Source organism: Archocentrus centrarchus, chromosome 16 (assembly GCF_007364275.1).
Source record: "Archocentrus centrarchus isolate MPI-CPG fArcCen1 chromosome 16, fArcCen1, whole genome shotgun sequence".
Classification (NCBI taxonomy): domain Eukaryota; kingdom Metazoa; phylum Chordata; class Actinopteri; order Cichliformes; family Cichlidae; genus Archocentrus; species Archocentrus centrarchus.
The window spans coordinates 3,343,164-3,353,733 of NC_044361.1; positions in this window are offsets into that span (position 1 = coordinate 3,343,164).

Consider the following 10,570-nt stretch of genomic DNA (forward strand, 5'->3'; position numbering starts at 1 on the left):
AGCACTTTCTAGCCACATACTAAAAAGGTAAATAGAAATGAGAAGATATTACATTTCAAGTGAAGTCTTATTCATTTGACCTTGCAGTTTATTTGGTTTTTTTAATCAAAGATTTTCCATTTGGGCCGTCCAGACAGGTGAAAATCATTTTAAAAGGCACAGACAATAACCTTACCCAAACTCTGAAGCCTTATCCTAACTACATCTTTCAGCAATGACCTGCTGGATCTAAAGGATTTAAAGAAAAAGGCACAAAATGGGAATCAATTATACAACTTTCTATGCATATAACCAAATGTGTTTAAAAGCAGGCGGGAGTCTGTTATCTTTAATTGTTTTACATGCATATGTGTCCAGTTTTGTTCTCGTTAGAGTCTTGTGCAGACCTCCATCAGTCTGCTCCCAAAATATCTGCTGATGTTTAGTTCTTCGTGTGCCCAAAGGATGGCAGTGTAACACAAAGCAACGATGGCGCACCTTTAATAGTCTTCTCTCTCCTGTTTGGGGCCCCGAGCGTTCATCTGTTGGCTTCAATTTATTTCATCACAGTATACTGCAGCTGATCTAATAGCATGTACGTTTTGTTGTCACCTAAAGGGAATTTCTTGTCATGCTCCAAATTGATGTACCTGTTTGTCGCCTTGGACAGTATTTGTGCTGCACAGTCACAAGCAGTGTGTGAGCAGCATACAGCTCAGTCGATTTCACCGATCAGGCACCGTGAGGTACATTTAAACAGTACGTTATGGATCTATATTTGGAAGCTGTGCTTCATGTACAGCTTAATTTGATTATCACCCAGGGAATATTGAACCCTTTGATCCTCGAACACCCTGAGGTCAGTTTAGTGCACAATGGAGCCTGATTTCATCCTGGAAACATACATATTGTGTTTGTTGGGTTATTCAGTGTCTTCAGTGTCAGGATACCTTCTGATTTTACAGAAGAATTTCTTAAGTGTGCCATGGCATCCTTCCCAAGCCTTACCTGAGACATCATCTCAAAGTCTTTTGATATGAGCAGATGGATAGGGGGTCTCTTAAGGAGAGGATGTAATCTCCATAAAGCCTTGTGTCCTTCAACCCATCTGATTGTCTTCCTGCACTCACAATCTTATCTTCAGGTCCGAGATGGTTTTAAAGCAATTTGACTTCACTTAAATAAGACAGGAAAACAATTAAGCGATGCTGTTGGGGGTCTAATTCAATCAGAGGAATTCCTCTCCGATATTGATCAGAGACTATTGATTTTCTCTGACATTTCCGTACTCTTAACTCTCTGCTTTGTTTCATTTGCAAGATTTTCCTTTGTATTAACAAAGTGTCTTTCATACGCCACTACCATCAGCCCTACATCAGCTAACGCCAGAATAGCCAACACACTGATCCCCTTTTTTTTTTTTTCTGGGGCACAGAATAAACCAGACTTGCGAGTGTCCTCATTATGAAGGTTTGCCACCCCCCGAGAGCGCCCGACCTGACCCCAAAAATTGCTCAATTGACTTTTTCCATCTGCAGTTATGTGTGGTGATGGGGAACCATGACATTTACATTTGCACCACTCCAATATGATCCCTTGCTCTGCACGGGTTTTCGACACAGACTATAGCTCAAAACCAGTCACAGGATCAAAAGTGTCTCTTGCCTGAAGGAGCCACTGAGTCGATCCTTTCCATTTCTGCACCAAATGGTGTTTTCTCTCTCTCTCTCTCTCACCAGTAACTTGCTGGAACACATTTAGATCCTGAGTAGAACTCCTCAGTGCCCACTCATCACTCTGCGTGGTGTTTGAAGATTACTACGCTCAGAGACATCCTCACTGGGCATCCAGGCAGCTTAGAGGCCAAAATCCATAATCCCTTACCCTTCATGGGAATTCTCCATGCACTTCAACATGCTGAAATACAGCCCCGCTGCAGCAGCCACTCATGGCCGAGAAACTACTGCAGCCGGAGGCCCAGATAGATGGATGACATGTCTCAATGAATGTGGGAGAAGTGGAGGAAGTTAGATTTAAAAATAAGTTATATACCGCAGATAGCTTCTTCCCTGAAACACACTGAGTAAAGAGATCTTTCTTGCAAGGTGTTTTATTTCTAAGATATGCATGCACACAACTCCAGTCAGTCCGCATACACCGCTAACTGTTTTATGCATGCTATACCAGCCCAGAAGACATTATTTACTGAAAATATGGGTGCAGTGCTGGGACTCAGCAGTTCCATGGCTTTTCTAGCAGTCGTCTCAATAAAGAATATCCTCCGAGGCTTTGGCGCCTTATTAAAAAGCGTAAATAAGTGTAGTTCCTTGATTCAGTAATCTGCATGAGCGAGTAATATGTAAAGTTCAGCTGTTGTATGTGAAGGACCGGTGGGGTTTTTCCTCCTCTAGGCTGCACTCTAATGCTTTGTTAGTCTGCTGTGCTTAAACCTGTTTATTAGCTTGGGGACTTTGTCTTGCAGCAAACGAGAACAATAAAAGTAATCTCACATTCACATTTGGTATTTTCTCTTTATGAAAGTGTTTCTTTGCTCTGAACCTTTTCTCAACACAAAAGTAAAAATATGAGGGAGACAAACGGAGTTGTTTCAAGGATTTCTTTATTTTTATTTTTTATTATACACGGTGGGACCAAACCACACGAAAATTAGTTGAACTCAGTTCTAATGGGTTTACAGAAGTTGTCCTTCCATAAACATGAATGAAGAATATGATTGGAGGACAAATTTGACCATGAGGTCATCCAGCTAACACAATGCAGTCTGATTATATCTCTAAATATGTTTTGTAGAAAAGAACGTGGATGAATTAAAGAGCAATGTCTCACTTTAAGTTCACCTGAGCAAAGTAAAGGGGTCAGGGAAGGATGGGCCGTGGACCAAACCTTCCCTGACCCCTTTACTTTGCTCAGGTGAACAAAGTAAAGGGGTCAGGGAAGGATGGGCCGTGGACCAAACCGATATGGAGCATAAGAGGGAGAGACCATTAAAAAAAAAAAAAAAAAGCTCACTTTAACTTTCCTCACACCCATATTATTTGTGTAAATGGACTAGTTCTTATATAGTGCTTTCCTACTCTATCTGAGCACTCAAACAACATGTTTACATTCACCCGTTCATACAAGCACTTCCATATGTAACTAAGCTGAATGTCTAACATTCATACTCCAACACTTGTGTCGGATTGCAACTTGGGGGTCAGTATGCAGCCCAGAACTGAACCGCCAACCTTCTGATTAGCAGGTGACCTGCTCGACCCCCTGAGCTACAGCCACCATGTAGGATGTATGTTTCGGTAATAACCTTTGATTTTGAATTATTATGGGCAAACTAAACATAATGGGGGAATTTCTTTTTACTTTGAATTAATGATTGATATCTTTTTTATTTAACAGACTTGTAGTCCACACACACATAAAAAACAAAGACAAACAATACATAACAACAACTTATAAAAGACTTAAACTTATAAAAGACACTGTTTCCACAAAGACGACTGGTAGCGTAATGCACTAGCAGAAGAGTGTGACAGCGTTACAATAAGACTATTCTGGGAGCTGCACAAATGACACAAACTTATATATCAAATTTCTCATGAGTGCCTGAAATGTCCTGACATGCGCATAACAAAACATCTCACTTGCACTACTGAACCTGGGCTTTTTAAGCAGAATTCTCAAAGAATCATAATAAGCAACCCTAAGCTTCTGCATGCTAGCTTTTTTGAATTTACACCACAAAGGAGCCGTGTACAGAGATGTACAGTAAGCTCTGAATAAACTTATCTTTACCTCGTCTGAACACATATGAAATTTCCTCACCAGAATGTTTGCCTGAGCATATATTAGGCGACACTGCCGATTTAATGTCATCATCCCAGAGCTGATCTGTGATGTAGTGACCCAGATATCTGTTTTTTGAGCAGATATTTAACTTCTCCCCGACAGCCAGAAATCTGGAAAACAAAGGTCTTTATCTGCTTTAGTCCTGCATATTAGCACAACAGTTTTCCTAGCATCGTATTGCACATCATATCTCAATCCATAATCAGAGCAGACTTTCAGTAACTGCTGAAAGCCAGCACTGCTAGGTGAGAGAACAGCCAGATCATCGGCATAGATAAAGTGATTAATCAGTCAGAGAATCAGTGAATTAGTTTAATACTTTATGGTTAAATTGTGGGGTGTACAGCGGCATCTAGCCAGAGTCCTGTGGGTTCAAACCTGTGACCCACTTGGAATAAACGTTTTGTGTTTTCTGCTGTAACATCAAATGTGCTTTTTTGTAGCCATATTTGATTAACATTACATAGCTGTATTTGCGATACACTGAGGGGGATGCGAACCCCCATACCCTGTACCCTCCATGTTGTCAGGGCTTAAAATTAGGGGCGTGGCTGCAACTGAGTGACAGGTGTGCCAAGACCGAAGCCCACACTTCACGGATAGGTGTTACCTCAACTAATTAGCCTTGCTGAGTTAGACCTCTGTGGTGTCTTTGGAGCATTTTTTATTTTCATTTTTTTAAATTATCTGACAAATAATAATCTGACCTGCAACACTGACGCTTCAAGAAGTTTGTGCATCAGTTTTGGTGAGTAAAATGTTACCGTTTTTATTAGCTTGTTAGCACTAATTAGCCAATATGTGAATGCACCTTTCTAATCACCTGATGACTCAGCGCTTTACCCTCTCATTCAAATATTTCCAAGAAATTTTACCAAGTACTTTTGAGCACTTTAATTTACTGCAATCTGTTAAAGTTTTCTGCCATATTTCCGTAAAGGAAAACACACCGGATGACAGCTGGAGTGCAGTGAGGCTCTCTGACATTCTGTACTGCTTTCAAATAATTAATCTCAGCTTTTCTCATTAACATTATCGCCGCTAAGTCAACACACATATAGACCTGGTTTACTGGTCTGTCCTTTCCCGTGTTTGCCTGGTTTCAGCTGACAGTCTGATATCCTGCTGCTTTTTTCTCTCTTCTTTGGGGGGAAGTAACCTGCATAAATGTGCATGGAACATCTTTTCATGTTGCTGAAAATGACACTAATATGCTTTAATCAACTCAAACATGTTTCAACAAGATTTCAGCCTATGCGTGAATATAAAACATCTTAACTGTGTTATTGAGATTTTTTTTTTTTTTGAAAGCCAAAAGCTCAGGCAACATTGTAACTAATTTCTGGTGTGGTCTCAGCACAAAATGAAGTAGTCACGGAAAAACGTGTGTGGATATTCGTGGACAGGAACTGTCTCGTTGTTTCATGTCGGTCAGCAGTGTGTTATCAGGAGTCTTCAGCAGGGACACGTCACCCTGGCAACCAAGAAAACAAGCTTTGAGAAAAAGTGCCCATCGTTGTATTTTAACAATAGACACGCAGAAGATGATGGACACCGCTGGTTTGAGAAGTGCAGTTACTCGTGTTTTTATTTTATTTTTTTGTGCCATCACCATCTTGGTGTTTTGGAAGCAGAGATCAGGAGCCAGGTGTGACTGTGAAAGCTCATTGGCTAAAGATGTGCCAGTTTCAAGTCCTGCCAATGACTTTGCATGACCATAATTTACAGAATGAACTTCATGTTTTATTCACTGTGCGACTGAGCCCATAAACTCATCAGTATTTACTGAGGCCACAGATCCAGGGAGCCAAGGGCTGTTTTGTCACATATTTCTATACAACCAAAAGTTTTTGGCAGCCATAAAAGCCCTCAAGTCCCTTGTTGGCTTCACTTTTCAGACCCAAATACTATAGTGATCTTATATGTCTATGACTTTAATCCAAATAGTGATCATTATTTAAACCTAACCAAGTAGGTTTTAGTCCCTAAACCTCAATGAGTACATTTAAATGATTAAAACTGAACCAAGTAATTTCTAACAACAATTAGTAGCATAAGTACAACAACACATTTGAAGTGTAAAAACTCAAACCACTGTATTTAGGGTGAGCACCAAAATATTCCTCCACTGCTAACCCGTCCAGCCTCCAAATGTGGACTTTTTTGGCCTTTAAAAGTGTAAAAAAAACAAGAACCTCGGACCTCATCTTCCCTTTTCCTTCCTGCTCCTCCATGCATCATAACCTGCCCGTGTGCCGGACGAGAGGAGGAGATGCTGTGCAGCTGCTGAATGAGATCCCGACACTGTGTGTGCGTGTTTGACTGTGTTGGGCTTTATTACATTTACCAGAAAAGATTCAGTAGCTGTAAGAAGTCTAAGGAATAATTCATATAACAGCAGTGAAAAAGGTCCATTTTTGGAGAAAAAAAGACATTCAGTGCTGAGGAATGTTCATTCATGTTTTTAGAGTGTGTGTGTGTGTGTGTGTGTGTGTGTGTGTGTGTGTGTGTGTGTGTGTTTGGGGGGGGGTTGCATCTGTTCTAATCGATTAATTGATGTTATTTATTTTTGGTCAACCTTTTGGAGGCAGTTTGCAAGGACATGCTTCAGACTCATTCGTTTCCCCTATAACAGGTTATTCTAACTTGGACAAAATGTCTGTGTAAATGCCCTTGGTCAGCAGCGAGCTGGACTGCTACCCAGCACTACGGGTCTAACCTGTATCCGAGGTTTGCAGCTCTCTCTCTCTCTCTTATCTTCCCGCTGTTTGGCATGCTCCGTGGCACGGCGTGCTGGGGGCAGATCGTGTCACCGAGCTGGCACCGGCCTGAACTTGTTCAAGGTTACTCTTTGATTTAATGGTGATGCATTTTTTAAAACGGCATCATCCCTCTCTCTCTTGCCACAGCTCCTAGTCCATCTCTGTCACAAACACTGGCTGTGCGTCTCACCTTTAGCAGTGGAAGCACCGGGAGAGGTTGTTTAAGATATAAATCAATGGCAAACGAAGCCCCAGCTCCAGTGCAAGCTGGCCCCGGTTGTTGTACCTGCCAGCCTGTTTTAAAGGCAGCACGGTGAAGGAAAATTCTTCTATATATTTAGTCTGACATGGGAAAATGGTCGACTCATCATGCAGACAGCTTTCTGTATGAGGACTTAAAATTAATGTCTGCAAAGCCTTGAAGTTTTGATACATAACTAGATGCTGTGGAATACCTTTGTGATTTTCTCGTCCCTTCTGAAGATGTAAACGATGGAGAAAATGATCAGTGTGATGCATCTCGTCTATTATAAATAGTGTCACCTGGCTCTGTTCGTCAGCGATCATCTCCTCTCCCTGCTGCTGTTTCAGGAAACGCTGTGCACCGTAAAATAGAAACAGATTTTCAACCAGTTGCTCTTTTCCTCTGAGGAGCGGCTGCTCGTGAATCGTTGGGGGGGGCACACTCGTCGCACAGACGCACATGAAAATGTCCACGAGATCAAATACACATTTAACTTTTTATTTTCTGTTCTTAACTGAAATTAAATCTAAACTATTCAGGCATGAGAGCGTCAGCCTTTGTGTGGTGTGGCAGCCTGTTATGGATGGAGATGAGGATTTCTGATAAAGAAAAAAGTGATAAATCAGAGGATAGAAACGGGGCATATTCATGAGCTGTGTAATCCTCTTATATCTTGTGTCATTTTGAAAAGCAAACACATCTTTGCCATCAGTACTTGACTTGACTGTGTCTGGTTTGATAAACCTCACCTCCCCCCTCTGGAGAGAAAAAAAAAGTTAAGATAAGAAACCTGATGAGCAGAAATGTCTAGAGCGTGCATAACTTCTCTCTAAGACACTGCAGTCAGAGGATCACTTGGTGTGTGCAGTGCTGGGAGGATGTTTTAGAGGAGTCATTCTGAGTTGCACGATGATTTTTTAAAATCAGATTTTCATTAGTGGGATTGTGATGCAACTTTCTCCTCTTAGAAATGCGATGCACACAAAATTTTGCCCCTAAGGCCTCTGTCACACATGCCTGGAGACTGGTTGGCGACTCGCTGTCAACGTGGAAACGTGTATTCCCTGACTGGTTGGCGAGGGGTTGTTCACAGTCGTCGGATGAAATTGGTTGCAAAGATGGATGCTCCTTTAGATTGCTTTGGTTGGTAGCAGTTTGTCTCGGTTGCCTGTACTTTGCATGGAAGATGCCAAATTGTCTACAAACATTTGCCAAATATTTGCCAGGTGGGAGTAAAACTGAAGACCGGTCCATTCGGCGAGCTCGAACTCTTTGGTTTGCATCTTTTACCACTGCAACCAGAACACCTCAAAAGAGAAGATGAAGGTTCTCCGTTCTCGGCTAAATGCAAATAATGTCTTTAATTTAAATGATGCATTTTTATTCATTTATAGTAGTTTTTACTTATTTATACTGATTTATCTATAATTTGGGGGTTACCATAGACTCAGCTGACTGAAGAGCCTTGAAGCTGCATTCTTTCTAATGGCCAGCAGGGAACAACTCCTGACCCAGTGCTAGATCCATATATTTAATGTTATTATGAAAGTTGTTTATTTTAAATTCATTTTGGACACAAGAAGCTCAAAATTTTTTTTACCTTAAAAGTGCCACAAAATTATTGTAATTTGAAAAGCACGTTGAATATGGCAGATAAAACCATGTATGTTTATATATATTATATATAATATAATATAATTTTTTTTTTTTTTTTAAATAACCCAACAGTAAAATAATGAAATAGGAAAAACCAATACTTGCATACGTGTTTCATTTACTAATCTGTACTTAACCAACTGCAATGGGGAGCATAAAGATTCAGAATGAGTCTCTGTTTTTAGGAACAATTAATCACCGTTTAAATAATAATTTGTGAGTTGAGCATCTGTTTATCGAGCATGAATCCCTTTGATGCATATTTTATTGCACAGATTCAAATAAACAAAATGCCTTTTTATTTTAGTTGCATCTGAACAATTTACCATAAATGGAGAATCATCATTTTTGATTACCAAATCTTAGTGTTTATAAATCTATCAAAAGAAGCAACTTGAAGACATTATTATTGGCTACAAGATTTTTATGCCCTGTTGTTCCAGATGCAGATCATAATGGAAATTAAATGATTATTTGGTTAATTAAGTAAATAAAACAACTATTGCAGTACGGAAGATTAGATTATAGAAAATAGTTGCTACTTCCAGCCCGGCACACGAGTGAAATGATTAATTGAGCAGATTCCGTCTCTTTCAGTTCACAGGATCAATTGATTTGGTGCTTCAGTCAATAACCATCAAGAGAAAACTGCCGCTCAGTTGATCTCAGTTAATTTACTCAAAAGCTAGTTTTAAGTATTTTATGCTGTTCATTTGTTAAATTATGGCCTCACTGAGACAGACGAAAAAGCCGGGTGTGCAGCATCCTTGGTTTCTCAGTCAGATCCACCTCTCTGTTTGAAAGAAACACAACAAAATGACTTGTACACACACACAAATCTTTTGGGACACCACTGGAACCCACAACAGTGTTCTGACCCAGTGTGAGTGCTATTTTTAATATTACCATATAATTTTAAATGCATTTTATACACAAGAAGCTCAGACTAGCACTAAATAATCCACCAGTAATATAAAACAAAAACTATACATCAATACTCGCTGATTTCTACCCACAGGTAAAGTAAACTCAGCAGTGACCTGATCAATGTTTATGAATGTAAACTGCAGATTTATCAGGATGTCTTACTTCTGAGACTGTAAACCTGTTTTAATTTTATTTGCATTCACTGTAACATGATGAGAACTTTCCCAACACTCGTGCACGTGAGTGCGAAAAATCATGACAATACATGAAAGGGGGGCTTAGCATTCTGGTTAAATGTGAAAATGACTCTTGTCTTATCTAATGGGATAAAAGGTTGGAGACTTGGGAGACATTTGGTGTTGAAAGCAGACACCCAGCAGACAGACATTTGAAAGCGGCCTAATTTCTTTCAGATTCATGATGAGCTGAGCGGCATTAGATCATAGATGTGCACAGAGCAAAATGGGAGAATTAGACAGTCGCTGCTGCTGTCAGCCATTATCCACTGAGGTAAGAATTGACAGGGCTATGGTGTTAACATCCATTAGAGCAATTAGCTGCGGCACATAGGTGTCCTGCATTTTAGGTGTGTGAGGTGGTCTAATAAAAGCCTTAAAAATAATCTGAAATTTCATTCCTTTTCAAAGAAACTGCTCGCCAAATGTAATATAAGCAGTGGGACAGAATTAAATAGAGCGTAAACTTAATTTCATGTTGCCACAATTCATTCGATTCATATGGGCTTAATAGTATTGTTCATTTTCCTGCATATTTAGGGGTGAAGTGTTCGTACCTGGTTATGTCTGGGGGGCATTAATTCTGACTAATGAAATGACTCTATCCTCTGTGGCGTTTTAATCTATTCACTGGGAAAGTAATTGACAAGCCCACAGTATGTGCATTAGGATAGCTCCGGCACCAAAGGACAGCTGTCACTAAAGCAATTAAAATGACAAAGGTTAATTAATTCTCTCCAGTTTTTTACCTGATATGAGACATTCGCAAAGAGTGAGTTTTCATTTTCAGAGGAGTAATAGTGTTTTGAGGAGGGTAATTTATTTGTGGTTTAAAAAAGAAAAAAACACCAGTCATTGTCTGATGGAGCCTTTAATATGTCAATACCTCACACAAAACTGTG